The following is a 21,253-nucleotide window of genomic DNA, read 5'->3' as shown; positions in this document are numbered from 1 at the left end:
GTCATATGAGGAGAGACTAAGTCGGTTCGGATTATATTCATCGGAGTTTAGAAGAGTGATAGGGAATCTCATTGAAACTTAGAACATTCTAACAGGATTAGACAGGGTGGATTCAGAAATAATATTCCCAATGACCAGAATGGTTGACGAGGGAAGGGCCGTGGATGTCGTCTATATGGACTTTAGTAAAGCGTTTGACAAAGTCCCTCATGGTAGGCTGGTGAAAATGGTTGGATCTCATGGGATAAAGGGGGAGGTGGCTAGATGGGTGGAGAACTGGCTTGGTCACAGAAGACAGAGGGTGGTAGTGGAAGAGTCTTTTTCCGGCTGGAGGCCTGTGACTAGTGGTGTTCCGCAGGGCTCTGTATTGGGACCTCTGCTGTTTGTGATTTATATAAACGATCTGGAAGAAGGTGTAACTGTGGTGATCAGTAAGTTTGTGGACGACACAAAATTGGCAGGACTTGCAGATAGTGAGGAGCATTGTCAGAAGCTACGGAAGGATATAGGCTGGAAATTTGGGCAAAGAAATGGCAGATGGAGTTCAATCCTGATAAATGCGAAGTGATGCATTTTGGTAGAAATAATGTAGGGAGGAGCTTTACGATAAATGGCAGAACCATAAAGGGTGTAGATACGCAGAGGGACCTGGGTGTGCAAGTCCACAGATCCTTGAAGGTGACGTCACAGGTGGAGAAGGTGGTGAAGAGGGCATATGGCATGCTTGCCTTTATAGGACGGGGCATAGAGTATAAAAGTTGGGGTCTGATGTTGCAGATGTATAGAACGTTGGTTCGGCCGCATTTGGAATACTGCGTCCAGTTCTGGTCGCCACACTACCAGAAGGACGTGGAGGCTTTGGAGAGAGTACAGAGGAGGTTTACCAGGATGTTGCCTGGTATGGAGGGGCTTAGTTATGAGGAGAGATTGGGTAAACTGGGGTTGTTCTCCCTGGAAAGACGGAGGATGAGGGGAGACTTAATAGAGGTGTATAAAATTATGAAAGGCATAGATAGGGTGAATGGTGGGAAGCTTTTCCCCAGGTCGGTGGTGACGTTCACGAGGGGTCATAGGTTCAAGGTGAAGGGGGGGAGGTTTAACACAGATATCAGAAGGACATATTTTACACAGAGGGTGGTGGGGGCCTGGAATGCGCTGCCAGGCAAGGTAGTGGAGGCGGACACACTGGGAACGTTTAAGACTTAAATAGATAGCCGCATGAACGGAGTGGGAATGGAGGGATACAAAAGAATGGTCTAGTTTGGACCAGGGAGCGGCACGGGCTTGGAGGGCCGAAGGGTCTGTTCCTGTGCTGTTTTGTTCTTTGTTCAATGGTGGGGCTGTCCAGAACTATGGGTCATAGTTTGAGGATAAGGGGTAAACCTTTTAGGACTCAGGAAGGGAGAAATTTCTTCTCTCAGAGAATGATGAATGTGTGGAATTCGCTACCACACAAGGTAGCTGAGGCCAAAACATTGTGCGATTTCAAGAAGAAATTAGATATAGCTCTTAGTGATCAAGGGCTCTGGGGGAAGGCAGGATCAGGACATTGAATTTGATAATCAGCCATGATCAAAATGAATGGCAGAGTAGGTTTGAAGGGCCAAAGGCCTACTCCTGCTTCTATTTTCTATGTTTCTATGTAACATGAGTTCAAATTCCATAGCAGTTTGATCATCTAAATTTGCTTTAAAACAAGCCTGGAAATAAAAAACTGGTATCAGTAAAAGTGACTTATGAATCTGTCACATTGTCACAAAAAATGGCATTTGATCTTAACTATCTTCGGGGGAATGCGCATTAAATGCTAGTCTTGCTAGTGATGTGTACTCAGGAATTTTTTTAAAATGTGGTATAATTTTATTTGTTCTGATTTATCAGGCAGCTATTTAAATGATAGATAGGTAGGGCTCTTTTCTATAAAAAATGTGAAATGTCAAAGAACAAACCATGTGGAACCAATACCTCTTATAGAAAGGAATATTTTTAAATATTTAAATATAACTTGCTAAAACTGTAGGACATAGGAGCTACATGCCATTTACATTGAAATGCCATTCAGACTAACCTGAGCTAGCCAACCATCAAACAGCAATTCCTAAGATAAGAAAGAAAGTTACACATGTTAGGTTGAAATTATATGGATGAGAATCCCAGGACTGTCTGTGAAAGAATTGGTTTCCTTTAAGCGCTGATTGTGTTGCAAACTGTAGACAATGATTTCATCTGCTGGCAACTATAAAATGGCCAAGAGCCATTCTATCTGTTGGAATCATGCAGGTCTACCTCTCTTAACTTCTGTAGGAATCTGGTGTGGGATTGCACTGTCCCACATATATGCATAGTGCTGGTAATATCTACCATTTCTGGAGTTAGGGAGCAACAGATAGCTAGGGAGGTAAGGGTGAAAACTCCTTTCTTAAAAATATAGGTCCTATAATTGTCTCCTGCTTTCCCTTAATTCCCAAAAGCGAAAGCATGTGTAATGACTTTCAACTCCTGCAGCCAAGAAGGGCCTGAAAACAGAAAGAGAAATAGGACAATAGAGAGCACTTGATGTTTAAAGAAAATGAAATGTAAGGTATGAAAAATAAGATAAGGATACCGATACAAAAGTTGCATTCATGCCACTCAGCCTTCTACAATCCATGTGGTACATACAAGTTTACTGTTTAACCATGGTTTACTCTCAAGGCAACATCTTAAATATACCATTTGTGAGTGAAAACGTTCAGCGTGAACAACAGAATAGAATAGTGAACGAAATGCGAGTAGAATAACATACTGCGTCTGGAGTTTGGGATATGCTAGTTTAATCAAGTGACTTGTCGGACTGAATTGAAGAGTAGCTTTCATTATGGCAAGTAGTGTAGTAATGGAACTGTCAGTAGCTCTCTCAAAACAGAAAATATGGCAAGATTCATCTTCCTGTTTTATAGATCGCCTGATCTGACAGGAGTATACTTAACCCTTAACTTACTGAAGTTACCTTCTATTGATATACGTATATAAATATTTTCCCGGGCTGTGCACCACTCCCTCTAACAAAATATTCTTGAAATACAGTCGGGATAGCACTGCCTTTTGACCTCTAAGTCCAAGATTTAACTGCAACACATTCTAATGAGATGAATGTTTCTCCAATTTCCTGGCTTTAATGGACCTATGGAAAATGAGTTTGCCCAGTCTCAACAAGGTTCTGAGTGAAAACAGACTTGTAATGTGAAGCTACCACTTTTCATCACGATGCACATCCTATTATTTGTCCTTCTTGCTCAGGGAGCATATGTGGGACACACAGATTTCACAAATGTAAATGGAGAAGCGTTCTTCCTCAAGTGAAGTTTATAGCTCAATTATTTTAGCAAAGTAGAGGCTGAATCAATACATGATTCATTCTCGCAATTCTCAAAACACAGCTAAATTATAAGGTGCAATCCTAACTTTGTGTTATAGACGTTATAAATTCTGGTTCTGGTGAAAGCAAAAAATAACCCACACAAATGCTGCTGATGCTTTTCAGCTTGGTCCCTTACAGTTATAGGCAGTAAAACTGTGAGAGACTAATCTAGTGTCATTTCTATCACAATCTGTGTGTTTTTTCATGCACAGCAGTAGATGTGGGAATAACATTTAAAATCATTATTTTAGCTTCAACACTATTCTCACCTCTCCTCCTCTTCTGACCTGAAGGCATTAACTTCTTGCTGTGACTTGGTTACACAGGCACTGTTTTGCCCTTAGCTGTCTCAAAATGCAAATCTTCACAGGCTAATCAACAATGAGTGATAACAATGCAGAACGTCACCCTGATCCTAACTTCACAACTGCACTTGGAACAACTCCACTTACAACTGGTTAATGATTGCAACTGGTTAGCAATAAAAGGGTTGTGAATATAGCCCAGTCCATCACTCAAACCAGCCTCCCATCCATCGACTCCGTTCACATGTTCCGCTGCCTCGGAAAAGCAGCTAGCGTAATTAAGGACCCCACACGAACTGTCTTCCACCACCTTCCGTCAGGAAAAAGTTATAAATGTCTGAGATCACATACCAACCAACTTAGGATTTTGATTTGATTGATTTATTATTGTCACGTGTATTAACATACAGTGAAAAGTATTGTTTCTTGCGCGCTATACAGACAAAGCATACCTTTCATAGAGAAGGAAACGAGAGAGTGCAGAATGTAGTGCTTCTTCCCTGTTGCCATCAGACTTTTGAATAGTCCTACCATATATTAAGCTGATCATTCTCTACGCCCTAGCTATGACTGTAACACTACATTCTGCACCCTCTCCTTTCCTTCTCCCCGTGTACTCAATGAATGGTATGTTTTGTCTGTATAGCACAAAATAAACAATTTTTTTCATTGTATCCCCAATACATGTGACAATAATAAATCAAATCAAATCACCCATCTGTAACCTGCAAGCGCTGAAGCCAGTTTTCTACTGACTCACCTATAGGGACTGAGCCCAGCAGTAATGCCCAAATGACTACCCCAGCAAGTTCAAGCTGACTTAAGAGATTGAGTTGAGACTTCCATTACATAGAATTGCTTAGAAAATACAACACAGAGGCCGGATGGCCAATGCCAATGTTTGTACGCCATACGAGCCACCTCCCAACCTATTTCATCTAACCCCATCAGGATATCCCTCTATTCCTTTCTCACTCATGTACTTGTCTCGGTTCCCCTTAAGTACATCTGGGCTCTTTGCCTCAACCACTCCACATTCAGGTTCCACATTTTATTCATTCTCTGTTAAAGATGTTTCTCTTGAATTTCGTATTAGATGGCTATCATATTTATGGATCACTGTTTTGAATTTCCCCACAAGTGGAAACATCTTCTCTGCACCTACACTATCAAATTTGTTCAATAGCTATCTACTCAGAGGCATTGGAGCATGAATCATTATTTTAACAATGTTTTTGAATTACCCAGTTCAACAATCTTAAGAGCAAACAAAGTGCTTGTGACCACTAAAACAATGGTTGTAGCATATACATGAAACAGGCAGGCTGCAGGAAGCTATACTCTGATATACCACTCTGTACAGCTGGCAAAACAGCACAAGGTATGAACACGTTTTTACCAACACGGAGGGTGAATCCACAAAGGTGCAGGCACTGCTTCTGAAAGCAAATCTTCACTGCATTATGAAGGAGGTATGGAACATATTATTGGATTAGAGTGGAAGCAGTTCTACTTGGCTTTGAGTATGTGATATTGTCACTGGCCTCCAGGTTAAGTAAAGACTCTATATCCCAGCACTGATGAGCAAAAATCTTACATTTAAAATAGAGAAAAATGCAATCTGTTAGATTATCTTTGGAGCATAAATAATTTATTCAGACTCAATGCAAGTGGTAAGGCATCATAAGCTTTCACACATTTCAGTCGGGACTTTCCTTACTGGTGCAGAAAGTTGCTATCTGAGCATCCTCAATATGAGGTAGAAAATACACTGTTCCATGCATATTGCTGCTCCCAAAGAGCAGGCTCTGGGCTTAACATAGACTCCTAAATGCTTTTGAGGGCTGCTGTGAGTGCTTGTGCATCACAATAACTAATGCTCAAAGATGACATTCACCGCAGGTTCTTTGAAGGTGAATTAAAGGAGGCTGTTGCATTGGGAGGATTATTTCAGTCAAAATTACTAAATTCTCACCGCAAAAATACATCTGATGGCAAGTCATCGATCAGAAATGTTAACTCAATTTCTTTCTGCACATACTCTGCTAGATCTTTTGGGTGTTTCCAGAATTTTCTGTCATTAATTCTGTTTTTATGTGGCAACCATGGTTCAGTTAGTAGCACCCTTCCCTCTGAATCAGAAGGTCATGGGTTCAAGTCCTACTCCAGTCCAGTATAGTACTGAAGGTGTGCTGCACTGTTGGAGGTGCTGTCTTTTGGATGAGGCATTAAATCAAGGCATTTAGTCTGCCATCTCAGGGGGACATGAAAGATCCCATGATACTATTTTGAAGAAGAGCAGGTAAACTATCCCTGGTGTCTTGGCTAACTTTAATCCTTCGATTATCATCATAAAAACATTATCTGGTATTGTGACATTGTTGTTTATGGATGTTTGCTGTGTGGAATTTGACTATTGCATTTCCTATAATAATAGCAGCACTTCAAAAAATACAAATTTAAGCACTTAGGATATTCTGTGGTCTTGAAAGGCACTATATAAATTAAATTATTATTTTCTTTGCTGTTTGCTTAATAAATAGATTTTCTTGGCTGTAAATACAATGTTTGCTGCCTCACCTCCAACTCTTTGGCTAGCACAGTAGTCTCAATACTCATTTTGCATTCCAAATAACATTGGCTTCTATTGAAATCCACTTCTATAGCAGTCACGTGGACTCCCCTGTAATTCACATCAATAGAGTGGTACCGAGGAGAGGGAATCTGCCTGAGGCTTGAAGTGCCAAGACAAAACTGAATTTATTTAGTCATAGAGTCATAGAGATTTAAAGTACTGTTTGATGTGCTTACAAACAATTATGTTGAGATGGAGGATTATTTTGCACAGAAAATGCTCTCCACAGCCTTTCCTTCTCTTTAAAGAATTTTTAGTATGTTCCATTTCCTGTGCGCAAAATGTCACAATGGACATCACGGAATCATAGACTCCTATGACTGAACCACATGGTTACACAGTGTTATCAGGCCCCAAGCACTCAGAGAAAAATAGAAAGAATCATTATGGTTCTACCAGAATTAATATACTAAAAATGGACTGTGCAGCCACAAAAGGACAGATGACAAATCTGTGATCAGTGGAAAATTTGGCTTAGCATAATTACTTAGTCAAACAGGGTGATGAATTTCGATTAACATCTGTAGAGATACGGTCATTAACATAGGGTGCAGCAGCTGCTGAGTTCAATAAAATGAAGCTGGATCAACATTCATAGTCGCGAACTTAAACATGTTCATATGATACTACTCTCTTTATTTTAATCTCAAATGGGGTTCAAATCAAGGCAGTGGGAGCCATACAAACACAAAGAGATTCAGCTGTTAATTTCTAAGCAATAGCTATTGATACATGATAGGTGAAGGTGTATAACTGCACAAGCACTGGATTAACATCAGTACCTGCAGAGTTACAGCCATTAACAACTGTGCATGTTATACCCTATGATGAGCAACAAATGAAAATTAAATCTGCTGAAACTAAGATTTGCATTTTCCCCTATGAAACACTTCACTTAACATGTTCATCGATTGGGACTTGCTGAAATCTACTGCAAAAAAAATTATTCTCAAATCTGTTCAATCTCAGGATGGTGTGGGGAGGGAGGGTAGGTCTAATGGTGACCCATTTGGTCCTTTTAGTTGGGGCCTATGATGCCATCAGAAAGTCTCAATTGGGCTTTATGGTATACTCTGACTCTAGATTTTCCTGTCACGACATCATACTATACATAGGCTGTCATTAACATTTATGAAATGGATATCATCTCACATCTGTAATGTGGAAATGTGTAAGCAATTACCATTTGTAACCACAACTGCTATTTGCCCAGAAAACTGACCCAAACTAAAGCCACCCTATAAAAGTAAAACTGTATGCAGAAAATAATGGTATATGGGAGCTGTAATTTCAGGATATATGTGACAGTTCTAAACTAACCAAGCTTCACTCTTGTGGTGTGTCTGATGCCAGTTGAATCCATTAAACATATTTCAGCCTTGTTTCAGCTGTCCGTTATATATAACACACACTCAACTGGCAATTGGAAAGAGAGAAGATTGTTATATTCTATCTGGGTCTTCTGCATTGCAGTATCCTTGTTTAAAAGTCCCATAACGTATTACTAGTTGATCTCAGGATAAGGACGTGTGCTCATTATATTAGGTCATTACTATTTCCCTTCTTTAACTGGAGGATTCTGAGAAACTCCAGCATCCATCCTTTTAAGCCCCTGGTCAGCCACATAATACGGCTCAGTGCACTGGTTGTGTTAATATGCAAACTGCTGAGGGGATGCCAATCGGCTTAGTAACTTAAGAAAGGAAAAGATGAATTTTGGGGTGTCCAAATCTTCCTTCTCCGGTTTCTATAAAGTCTATGGACATCCTATAAATGGAAGGTCAGCAATAAAAACCAGATGCACACATTCTCTAGTTCTCTGTGATTGGTTCATCATGAGGAGTAATCCCTGGGATATTTATATAAAGAGAAAATGAATTGGTGCAACAGCCGATATCTTTCTATGGCCAGAATCCCCCCCCCCCCCCCCCCCCCCAACTGGCAGCAGAGGCAGCTCACCCATTGGCCTCCAATGGGATTTTCCAGTCTCACCAAAGTCAACGGTCATTTGCATTGCTCGTCAGCCACTGCGCCATGCACAACTACTGTAGATGTGTCCTGAATATACACCTGATAATCCACTACTCTTTATTTTTAGGTTGTTTAGTTTTTCTTTGTTTATTGAAAGAATATAGAATTTAAAATTTATTTTCCTCCACAATCCAAGAAGTGAATAAAAGAAAATACTTAGTGATTTGCCAAAGGATTATGGGCCGTTGCTTTTACTATGAGCATTGTTGCCTTGGCTCAGTCATAAACCTGAGGGATTTGGCAGTGTTCAGCAGCCATTTCAAGCTAATAATTTGAATTGCACTGTGGTGCCGAGAGAAGAGCGAACTTGTGTTGGATATTCATTCTGTTGTAACCAGGTTATATTTCAGAACCCATTTTTAAACTTGCGATTGTAAAACATGTCCCCAGTCTGGAACCCTTAGGAAACTATGAATTATTTTATTTACTCACCCTACATCAGAAAAATTATTTTCTTTTCCCTTGTTTTCGATGCCCTGGTTACAACAGAATGAATATCCAACACAAGTTCGCTCTTCTCTCGGCACCACAGTGCAATTCAAATTATTAGGCTTGAAATGACTGCTGAACACTGCCAAATCTCACAGGTTTTCGATGCCCCTTGCCATTGAAGGGACACACACGCACACAAAACAAGAGTATAACTTTTTTAAAATTAGTTGCCAAACCTTTCCCCTGCTTACCAATGTGGGAGAAAGTCATATGTTACATCTGTCACTACATCTAAAATAACTTTCAGGGTTTTTTGTTGGGTTCTTTTCTTTCGGCCTTCTCAGTGTTCTCTCTTAATGACACTAGTGCACGAGTACAGTTCCACAAGTACCAGCAGCCTGCCTCTCCCAGGTTCTCAAGACAGCTGCTAGCCCCTCATTCATCCTTACAGCTCAGCCTAATTCTGAGAGAGCAAAGCATCACCATCTAACATTTTTATGATACATATAACAATATGCAATATGCTTGTTACTATCATTTAATTTTTGTTGGAGGCTGGTGACACAAGGTACGAAGTGTTCCAGGGTTGCGTGATTACTGAAGGATGAACAATTATCACAAAACAATCAGCACATTTATCAAGTGATAATCTGTTGTTCATTAGCAGAAAATATGTATCGGTGGACATGAATAACAATGTGGATAGCTGTGATGTGGTTTGGAGTACATATTGACCTTTCATTGAGCTAGCAGTAGGAGATTGAATTTGGATCAATTAGTAGAGGTTCAGGTTACGAAACTGTCTTCAATAAAGAATTGGTATCATGCTGGCATTTTCAATGATAGAATGGCCAATGTTAGAAATAAAACAATAGTCACAATGATGCAATCAGGTCATTCACCTGAGCTTTAGCAGAGCAGAGACACCTTTATTTTGCATCTTTACCTGGAATTGCTTGATGCAGATGGCAGTTACCAACATAAAGGGAATTTCAACTTGAGCGAGCAGATGAGATTGGGTGTAAGTGGGAAGGTTAAATGGATAAAAATTCTAAGCATATCAAGAAGCTGGCATCAGGGGACAAGTTGCCAATCCTCTCCTAAGATTTTAAATATGTTAATGAGATTGGAAACATTGGATTTAATCTGATTGACAGGTGTAACTGTGGCTGGCTGAATTTCAATTAAGTAGCGCAGTAAGGGGAGGACAGCTGTGGGGAATGGAAAGTGCCTTCACAGCACTCTTTGTAGGCCAGAAGGAGCAGCAGTGCTTCTTCTGATCTCACCCATCAGACACCAGTCCCACTCCCACCACCGCCTAGAATTGGATGCTACCACTCTTTACAATTGGAAAATATCCAATGCACTTAACAGTATGGTAATCAGATAATATTTGATATCGATTTAAAGAGGGATATATTAAGAAGGGTGGCTAAAAGTCAATGGTAGGCTTTAAAGAGAGCCTTGAAAGAGAACCGAGGTTGAGATGCTTAAGGAAGGAATTTCAGAGTTTAAGGCCAAGACATCATAAGAGCATGGTCACCAATGGTGGAAGAAGGGAAGGCAAATCTATAAGGGTCCAGAATTGGAGGAACGCAAACAAAAATGCTGGAAAATCTCAGCAGGTCTGACAGCATCGATGGAGAGAGAATAGAGCCAACATTTCAAATCTGGATGATCCTGATGATTTCCCTGTGCCACTTCTATAATTTATCACCCCTGTGACTGCCAAGAGAGGAGCAGTGCTGATATTAGATTATCCCACGATTACTTTTGAAGGAAGTCACTTTGTTAATGGCCACCACTCCCTCTGTAATAGGCCCAGGTAGTTACGAGTTCCAGGAGATTCTGCCATATTTTATAAGTAATTAGCTACCTATCTCTTCATTACACTGAAGAGGAGGAGGTGAGACATGAGTCAAGGTCACAATGGGTCTTATCCCTACCATCCCCAGTGGCAAGTAAGCCCATAAGTAAAATCCATGCCAAAAGTTCTGTTCAATCCTTGGATGAATGATGGGTGAGATGCACAAAAGGATACTTTTAGGGATCATTTCTATAGTTTTTTACTTGAGAAATGTGTTCTAAATTGTGCAGGTGGAGCAAGGCAATGGAAAAATGTGAAGACAGAGAATTTAAAACTCAACATGGAGGACAAGGACCAAGTGTAGGTCAGTGCGAATGGGGATGACCCAGTGATCAGAACGTAGTGTAGGAGAGTATGTGTGCTGATGTATTTTGAATAAGTTGCAGATTGTGAAGGGTTTAGGACAGGGGTCTCCAAACTTTTCAGTACGAGGGCCACATTGTATATTTTACACATTTTCAGGGGCCAAAGAAAAAAATTTAGTTTTATAAATGAATGAATAAAATTTAAATGAATGAATAAGTTTTATTTGAATCATCTTTGTAATCAGCATGATATGATTCAGAACAAAAGAGAAATGTGACAATTACAAAAAAACAATGCTGTACTTACACTAAGAAATGATATATAATGAGTAAAAATGTCAAACATTAGCAAATGCTCTGACAAATTAATAATTACTTAACTGCAGATGAGAAAAGCAGGCTATTCATTTTTAAAATTAATTTTATTTACTGAAATTTTACAAATGTTTACTTGCAATTAGAATTTGCCCAATTTTGTGGCACCCAATAAGAAAAATAAACATGCCCCAAGAAAGAACTTCAGTAAAACAAAGCAAAGAAATTCAAAATAAACTTGAACCATTAATACAGGTCGAACAAAAATAAATTCAGTCTGCACCTTTCTACACAATTCTGGCAATTGGAGTTTTCAATCGTAACCAACAAATCATGAAGTTTTGCACAAGATTAATGGGAATGATGGAACTGCTTTTTTAATTTCAAAATATTGCTGAATGGAGGTTTCAAGCTTGAGGAGCCAATTATTAGAATGGACTTCAAATGCTCATCAGATAAATTTGCTCGAATATTTGGACTTGACATACTTCCTTTTTGAAAATGTTTGTTCACACAGGTACGTTGTACCAAAAACTGATACAAATCCACAAGCAAATTGCTTCAAATTTGGAAACTGCTCAGGCTGCAAAGATTTATAAAATTGGATCAGATTTCCTTCTTTATACTTGTCTTTCAGCATGTCATCTGATTGGAGATCAATCATTTCCATTTGAAACTGACTTGGGAGTGTTTCAACATTGCAGTCAAATGGATTTTGAAACAGCTTTATTTTATCTGTGTTTCCATCAAGATCAGAAAATCGTTCCTGAAATTGTTTTTGCAAGTCCTTAATGATTTCTGTTGCAAATGAAGAAGGAAATTCTGCTTCACTTTCTTCACGAAATTTTTCACAACATGGAAAATGAACCAAGTTATGAACTTTCAGCTGTCCTTGAAATAGCATCAGTTTTGCCCTGAATGCCTTGACATGTGCGAATAGATCACAAATCAAATTTGTTTCACCTTGCAACTTCAGATTCAGTTGATTCAGTTAGGGGTGGCACAGTAGCACAATGGTTAGCACTGCTGCTTCACAGCTCCAGGGACCTGGGTTCGATTCTGGCTTGGGTCACTGTCTGTGTGGAGTTTGCACATTCTCCTCGTGTCTGCGTGGGTTTCCACCGGGTGCTCTGGTTTCCCCCCACAGTCCAAAGATGTGCGGGTTAGGTTGATTGGCCATGCTAAAAATTGCCCTTAGTGTCCTGAGATGCGTAGGTTAGAGGGATTAGTGGGTAAATATGTAGGGATATGGGGGTAGGGCCTGGGTGGGCTTGTGGTCGGTGCAGACTCGATGGGCCGAATGGCCTCTTTCTGTACTGTAGGGTTTCTATGATTCATATGTCCTGTCACGTCTGCAAAAAATGCCAATTTCCAAAGCCAGTCAGTGTTTGATAAAAGTGCTTTGGGTCGATTCGTCTCTGGGAGAAAGGAATCAATTTCCTCTCTGAGCTGAAAGAACCGTGATAGAACTTTTCCATCGAACTGCTGTATGATAAGGCAAGTCACTGAACTCAGAATCAGTTTCTTTCAGAAAATCACGAAACTGGCGATGATTAAGCCCGTGAGATCGAATGAAATTCACTGTTGAAACAACAGGTTTCAGAACACAAGACATATCCACATATTTTCCGCACAATGCTTGTTGATGGATAATGCAATGCAGAAACATGGGCTTTGAGAATCCACCAACCTCACAAGCTTTTGTGAATAGTCCGACAAAACCTTTTGTCACCCCAGACATGTTCTTTCCTCCATTAATTGTCACGCATTGCAGTTTATTATATTCCAGGTTATATTCTAACACAGTTTTTTGCAATTCTTTGAAGATGTCTTCTCCAGTTACTGTGCTGTGCATGCTATGCACTGATGCTAATTCTTGTGTCACATTAAATTCACTGTCGACGCCACAGATGAATACTAGGAGTTGTGATGTGTCACACACATCTGTCGATTCATCGAGTGCGAGAGAATACAACTGAAAATTTCTTGCTTTGTCTGCAATTTGATGAAATATATTGCTTCCTATATCCTCAATTCTACGAGCAACAGTATTTGGCGCAAGACTGATGATTTTGAACAGATTTGCTTTTTCTGGGCATAACTCTTCAACTGCTTCCATTATACACTCTTTGATGAGATCTCCATCGGTGAATGGCTTTCCTCTTTTAGCCAACACATGAGCTAGTTTGTAACTGACCCTGGTTAAAGCTTCATTTTCAGTTATCTTCTGCGTAAAAAAAGCTTGTTGGGAAAGCAACCTGCGTTGCATTGATTCAAATTTTTCCGAACACTGTGTTCCTGTGAATTGGGAATCACTTGGTTCATGTTTGGTCTCATAGTGCCGACGTACATTGTACTCCTTCAAAACTGCAACAGTTTCGTTGCATATGACACACAAGGCTTTATCACTTGTTTGTACAAAGAAGTACTTTCCACCCCATTCTTCATTAAATAGGCGGCACTCACTGTCCACTTTTCTTTTTTCCTTCCATAACTGAATTGGTCTGAATTGCCACCATCATTGTCATTGTTCTTGCTCATTTCAGACAGATGGAGCTTACGGATTGGATAAAGCAGCTGTCACTCAGTCAATGCAGAGCGGCAATTGGATAACAGATGTCTCAATCGCTGATTCGTTTAATGAACTGTCAGTCACAGGACGGCAGCTCTGATTGGACAATGGGCCAGTAAAGAGGGCGGGGATTCCCATGGGTCCATCAGACACCGCGCGGAGCGGCAGCAAATGTCTGGCCTGTGGCTTCCGTCCCCGCGTCCGGATCCTGAGTCAGCGGCAGGGTTCCGGACGCGGGAGTGTTTTCGGCAGCGGGAATCCCATCCCGCCCCACTGGCTGCGGGCCAGATGTTAGCCCGCTGTGAGCCGGATGTGGCCCATGGGCCGTAGTTTGGAGACCCCTGGTTTAGAATAAGAGGTCTCAGCAAGGAGCACATTTGAGTTTAGGGTTGGACGAGAGTTTTCAATGATTGTGTGACTGAGATTGCAATGTCAGAGGAGTGAGTTTGTTGAAAAATAAGAGGCTGCACAGCAGATCCATCTACTGGCCAGAGACTGACATTATACTGAAGTTGACATAGTAAAATTGACCAGTGATGTTGATTGAACAATTTATAAAGATAAGGCTTCACAGAGAAACATGTCTCAAAATTTAGGCAACGTAAAATTAAATTTCCAAACGGAGAGGGAGAGACAAGGTGAGAGATAAAGAAAATAGGACATGGATCGTGTTTTTAAAAGCCAGTGTGAAGTTGTTTATATAATATCTAGCATTGCCACTACTCAGTTTATTTCCAGATAGAGAGCCATTTCATTAATCCAATCTGTACTGATATTTTTCTGAAGGGGAGGGACAGTTAGAGTATCAGATGCACTGTAAACCCATTCATAAAGAGCACACAGTTTTTTGAAAATCTCACACAAAGGAATTTTTGCTCAAACATGAGCAACCAAGATACCAGCTAACAAAAGGTTGTAGGTTTTACCATCAAACCTGTGCTGTTTTCAGCCTTTTCAAAGGTTCCATTAGTCAGATCTACCAGAAAGAAATATCATATTCCCTACCGCAGAACCAGGTACTGACAGCTGTTTTTAAAAATCTCTGATCCCCAATTGTTGCCCTTCCCAATGATTAAAATGCTTTTAATTCTTTCTCCAGCAAAAGTAGAATATTTATCAGAAACCTTTCCATTTTGTTGAGCTGAAATATACCCAGATATGTATGGTACATGCATATTGTGGACTGAATACTATCTGACACCTTGATATGACTGAGCACATTGCAGCAATTATATTCACTTGTTTTTTTTCCTTCTTTGATAAAATATTCCAGTATGTCTGGAAATTAAAGTAGCTAGTCATTGCCGCAATAATTCAAGTTCTTATTCAGACAAAATGGCAGAGACTCTATTTAATTGGTGTGTAAACAGGTTAATTAATTACCCGGCAGTTTTTAACTGGCACGTGTTCTATTTGGTCTGGCCTCGTGTCATTATGATGTGGAGATGCCGGCATTGGACTGCGGTAAGCACAGTAAGATGTCTCTCAACACCAAGTTAAAGTCCAACAGGTTTATTTCGTAGCACAAGCTTTTGGAGCGCTGCTCTTTCATCAGGTGAGTGAGGAGCTGTGTTCACAAACAGCATATACAGACGCAAACTCAATTTACAAGATAATGGTTGGAATGCGAGTTTTTACAGGTAATCGAGTCTTAAAGGTACAGACACTGTGAATGGAGAGAGGGTTAAGCACGGGCTAAAGAGGTGTGTATTGTCTCCAACCAGGACAGTTGGTGAGATTTTGCAAGCCCAGGCAAGTTGTGGGGGTCACAAATAGTGTGACATGAACCCAAGATCCCGGTTGAGGCCGTCCGCATGTGTGCAGAACTTGGCTATCAGTTTCTGCTCGGCGATTCTGCGTTGTCGTGTGTCGTGAAGGCCGCCTTGGAGAACACTTACCCGAAGATCAGAGTGACTGCTGAAGTGTTTCCTGACAGGAAGAGAACACTCCTGCCTGGTGTGTGTTCATTCATCCGTTGTCGTAGTGTCTGCATGGTCTCCCCAATGTACCATGCCTCGGGATATTCTTTCCTGCAGCATATCAGGTAGACAGCGTATCAGGTAGGAGGGCCTCAACCGGGATCTGTCACACTATCTGTAACCCCCACGACTTGCCTGGGATTGCAAAATCTCACTAACTGTCCTGGCTGGAAACAATACACATCTCTTTAACCTGTGCTTAACCCACTCTCCACTCACATTGTCTGTACCTTTAAGACTTGATTACCATTATCTTGTAAATTGAGTTTGTGTCTATATATGCCCTGTTTGTGAACACAGCTCCTCACTCACCTGATGAAGAAGCAGCTCTCTGAAAGCTTATGCTACCAAATAAACCTGTTGGACTTTAACCTGGTGTTGTGAGACTTCTTACTCATGTCATTAAGTAAAGCACAGCTTCTATATTTGACCTCTCTACCTCCCCAAAAAAGGACATTCTTTTATCTGTTTACCTTTTGGTGAGGCCTGACAGTTCTATCTGCTCTGACAGAGTCATCCAGACCTGAAACGGGGCGGCACGATAGCATAGTGGTTAGCACTGCTGCTTCACAGCTCCAGGGTCCCGGGTTCGATTCCCGGCTTGGGTCGCTGTCTGTGTGGAGTTTGCACATTCTCCTCGTGTCTGCGGGGGTTTCCTCCAGGTGCTCCGGTTTCCTCCCACAGTTCAAAGATGTGCGGGTTAGGTTGATTGGCCAGGTTAAAAATTGCCCCTTAGGGTCCTGAGATGCGGAGGTTAGAGGGATTAGCAGGTAAATATGTGGGGGTAGGGCCTGGGTGGGATTGTGGTCGGTGCAGACTCGATGGGCCGAATGGCCTCCTTCTGCACTGTAGGGTTTCTATTCTATTCTATGAAACGTTAGCTCAGTTCTCTCTCCTCAGATGCTGTCAAACCCACTGAGACTTTCCTTCATTTTCTGTTTTTTGTTTTAGTTCTTCTACCTGTCTATGTGTGCATCTTTTGTTTCCATAGCTTAAGAGTCCATCAGTGCCAGTGTGTTTGTAGTTGGGAGCAGTGAATGTTCAGATGTACACCAGAGTGTTAGAAGCTCGCACTGGGACTGAAACTTGCCGAAATGACAGTCAGTTCTCCAATCTCAGACTGTAAGCACCAGGAAAAGAAGTTCAGCAATGGCACAAGGGAGTCAGCTGGGTTTTCACAAATGTAGAGACAGCTCAGAAAGAAAAACAATCCTGATTACGTTTCCCAACTCCCGTCCCCTGCCCCTTCTTCCCAATTCTTTGCCATTCTGCCCAGCTCCCTGTCTTCCTCCTCCTCCATCCCAACTGCCTGACTTTCGCCTCCTTCTTCCCAACTGCCCTTCCCCTTTTTCCCACCCTACTCCTGGAGTTTTCTAAATAATCAAAGTAACAACTTAAGTGTTTGCTAAATGGTTGTCGGTTCACCACAAACACAGCAATGCAGGGTAACCTTTGCTTTGCAGGCCTGTGACGTTATTCACAACAGGAAAGGGCCCATGATGACGACCTAAGCTCAGCAGCAGGCTGAGGTAGCAGCAGAAGGATCTGCTTGGTCACAGATGGTGAAGTACTATCTGCTCTCACAGCAGCTCCAATTGTTGTTACAAAAACCAAGAATCTGGCATATCTTCAAAAAAATGCAATGTGAGCATCAGTGGGCCAAGGATGATTGTGTTTATACTGTGCCAGACCTCGCTCTACTGACCTCACATAGCTTGCATTTTGCTTTTGTTTTTATCGCAGGTAGTTCTGAAAACCTTTCCCTCACAATTAATTGTCATAACAAATCCCACCATCCAGCACCAGTCAATTTTGAATGAATGACTGTGCAACTTCTCCAACTCACAACTGTTTCTAATCTTTGGTTTACCGGTATTATATCATGGTTTATTAACACCCTAAATTAAAAGTGTTAATGTATTACTCTCAACAGGACTGTAGAACATCTTCAGTATTGAAGGCCAGACAGCAACAGGAAGCCATCGGTCTGTGTGAGGGCAGAAAATGAGTAATCTCACTGTCCTTACCCAGCACTGCAGTAAAAATTACTCCAGCATCTGATAGCTCTGCCAAGGTAAGCTCATAACTATCCATTCCATTTACAAATGCAGAATATCGTATCAAAGATTGCAGAAGACACAGGGCATTGATACTTTGAAAATCTGATCCATCAGAAAATTCTGGAGAGACTGGGAAGAATTCTTGCACACCATAAAATACAATTTTTTAAAAAGTCAAATCTTTTGGATTTTTGTCCTTTTTGAGTTTGTGGTCTCAAAATTGAATTTTATGCAATATAATAATAGATGGTTACACACTTTTGTATCCTTTTCCCATAAGAATGCAAAATATAATAAGGCTATGTTTAGGTCTTCTCCTTGTTTAGATGGTAATTACCAAAGAATAATTTTTTATGCAAAAAATGCTTTGTGATCTCTTGATTTCCTTGATTCATATCACAATGATAGAGTGAAAGAGACTCAAGTAAGCCAAAGTCAGGAATGCAACACAGCTATAATCACGGCAGTGGGTAGCAGTCTGAAATTGTACATAAAACTGAGTATCCATGCACACAGAGGAAACCCTTTTGAATAACCTCACTTGTTAATAAAATTACAAAATTCAGTTGTGAAAAGGTGTTGTCTTGGAATCTTATCGGCTGGTTGTGATCCTATGGCCTTCGGGGTATTAGTGACATTTTCCAGCAATCATATTAGCCAGCAGCGTTAGTGAATTTTCAGATGATAATGTTGCAGTCTCACTGGACAATCGTAATTAGGTGAGCTTGTCTGTTTTCCCCATCACCTAGCAATCCCAACGACTAATTATAAGCGTGCAATGAGCCGAATTATTCTGTATTACATCAATGTCAGTAACTTGCTCATTGATTTTGACTGATGTGAGTCTTACTGAAAAATTACATCTGCCATTAGTCCTTGGTAACTACTAGTCTTTCATCAAAGTTAATTATGTGACCATTACAATGACAAAGTCTTGTAATTTAGCTGCTTCAAATGTTTTAATTTCAGGTGCAAAAGAATTCCTTTCAACAAAGTATAAGCAGTATAAATGGCGGGGGTCTTCCCATTTATAATAAAAATAGATGGTGCAAGTAAAAGAAAAAACAATATGTAAAATGTTTTATTTTGGTGTGAAGAAGAAGCAAGGGATCGGGAGAGAGCTGTTTTAAAGTTTATTTATTAGTGTCACAAGTAGGCTTACATTGCAATGAAGTTACTGTGAAAATCCCCTGGTCGCCATATTCCAGCACCTGTTCGGGTACACTGGCCATGCTAAATTCTCCCTCAATGTACCTAACCAGCACGTCTTTCGGACTGTGGGAGAAAACTGGAACACTCGGAGGAAACCCACGCAGACAAGGGGAGAACATGCAGATTCCACACAGAGTGACCCAAGCCAGGAATCGAACCCGTGTCCCTGGCACTGTGAGGCAGCAGTATACAGATCTTTCTGTGCAACAAGTGACAGAAAGATCTGTATACTGCTGCCCCACTGTGTCACCGTGCCACCCATTAACTTTAGATTATTGTAGCAAAGAACCAGCACAACCATGGTGGACTAAATGGTTTCTATGCCCCAAACTTCCATGATACCAAAAGAGAAAATGCTGGAAAATCTCAGCAGGTCTGGCAGCACCTGTAAGGAAAGAAAAGAGCTGACGTTTCGAGTCCAGGCGACCCTTTGTCAAAGCCCAATTTCCACGATACCATTCTAGTTAATTATATTGGTCCTTCCCCAATATAAACAGCAACAAATGACTTGAGTTACACACTTTTAAACTGTAGTAGGACCCTTGCTGCGTGTCTATAGGAAACTTTTGTTTGGGAAAAATACATGTGGCATTTTACATTTTATAACATCATAGGCAAGTTACTGTGAAAATCCCCTAGTTGGCACACTCCGGCACGTGTTCGGGTACACTGAGGGAGAATTTAGCATTGTTGTGTTTCCATGTGATGTATACGGTACATTTATGAACCAATGAGAAAAGGATTGACAAATTCAGTCACTTGTTGCTCAGAAAGATCTGTATACTGTACGACTGAGCTAACATGTCTCAAGGTCGATGGTTGGACGGACACCAGAAGCTGTGCACATGTAGAACTGTCATCATGTCCAATCCTGTACTAAAGAGTGGCACAGATGTACCAGGACAAAGCAGAAAAAGTTGTTCTGGTGGTGGGAGGAAATGGGATTTGAGACTAGGAATGGGTGAATCTCCACATCATGAATTTGTCTTGGCAGGGTCAGCATTCCTTTTCCTGGTATTCCTAATATTTGAAATACCAGTAGAGAATAACCCCAGCATGTTTATTGAATCTACAGAACTAAGAAGTAGCCAGAATTACTATCTAATATCATGTATTCAAGCACTACAGACCATGCTGGGCAACTGCATCAAACTAACACAGCTTTCCATCTGTTTGACCTTAAGATTTCAGTACTAAGTACACAAACCAGATTTTCAGTTAACTTGCATGTTTGACATTTCGAAGAACCTATGGCTTCATCAATGTAAAGATTTATTAAAATGACAGTAGCTTTAAAAAGAAGGTTCACCTTGAATGCATCTTTCGTTGACAGGTGGCAATTTTTCTTATAATTGCAGATGCTGCTTTCAATCACCTTCCTGCTTAAAATACCACTTCTGCAGAGATGTATGGCATATTGGGTTAGAACTTATTCTCTTAAATGGAATAAAAGTTTACCTTCTCTTTCTTTCTCAATTGCTTTCCTTCTATACCTACCTCCATGTTTTATCTTTCCTTTCCCCTCTACCATTCCTCTGCTTTTGACCCCTTTTGCTCTTTCTCTCACATTTAAACATTTTCGCATTGGAGAGAGAAACAAAATGGTAAAGATAAAACAGATTCAAGAAAAAGATATGGGGCGGAATTTTTCCCAAAATATTCTAAATGTTAAATGGGCAAGAAAATGGGAGGTTTTCTCACCTGTTTTTTCAGTGAACTGAGTTTTGATAATTTATGGCACTCTGTGCAATACAGAGGCTATCAGGAGATTCACGATAGTAGGGAGTGGGCGGAACCTAAACCCGCCAGAGAGGCCGGCAGAAGTCTGTTCAGGATGCCAGTGCGCATGCACCTGATTTCTCAGTCTACCGGGAGATCTGTCCCCCAACGGACATGGCCTCCACCACCACCCCTTTTGGATCAGTTTCTGATCGTAACCCTCATGATGTTGACTGTGGAGGATTCAATGACTGCAGTGCTGCTGAATGTCAAAAAGAAATAGTTGGATTCTCTCTCTTAGGGGGTTATCATTACCTTGCATTTGTGTGGCATGAATGTTACTTGCCATGTATTAGCTCAAGCCTGAATGTTAACCAGGCCTTGCTGTATTTGGGCATGGACTGCTTCAGTATCTGAGAAG

At 40.8% G+C, this 21,253-nt stretch overlaps 2 protein-coding genes and 1 pseudogene across 3 annotated transcripts in view; 2 read left to right on the top strand and 1 right to left on the bottom strand.

Moving 5' to 3' along the window:
* Nucleotides 1-21,253, bottom strand: part of LOC144491513 (acylamino-acid-releasing enzyme-like) — a 207,588-nt gene that overhangs the window by 39,583 nt on the left and 146,752 nt on the right. The window lies entirely within an intron of this gene.
* Nucleotides 1-21,253, top strand: part of LOC144491857 (protein bassoon-like) — a 517,892-nt gene that overhangs the window by 448,308 nt on the left and 48,331 nt on the right. Inside the window, exon 13 of the mRNA XM_078210147.1 lies at nt 17,775-17,915. The gene's annotated coding sequence lies outside the window, so the exon portion shown is untranslated. The remainder of the gene's footprint in view (nt 1-17,774; nt 17,916-21,253) is intronic.
* Nucleotides 10,835-10,912, top strand: LOC144491958 (small nucleolar RNA U3; annotated as a pseudogene).

This window comes from Mustelus asterias, chromosome 3 (assembly GCF_964213995.1).
Source record: "Mustelus asterias chromosome 3, sMusAst1.hap1.1, whole genome shotgun sequence".
Taxonomy (NCBI): Eukaryota; Metazoa; Chordata; class Chondrichthyes; order Carcharhiniformes; family Triakidae; genus Mustelus; species Mustelus asterias.
Note: the sequence above shows the minus strand (reverse complement) of the source record. Positions and strands in the feature narration are given on the sequence as shown.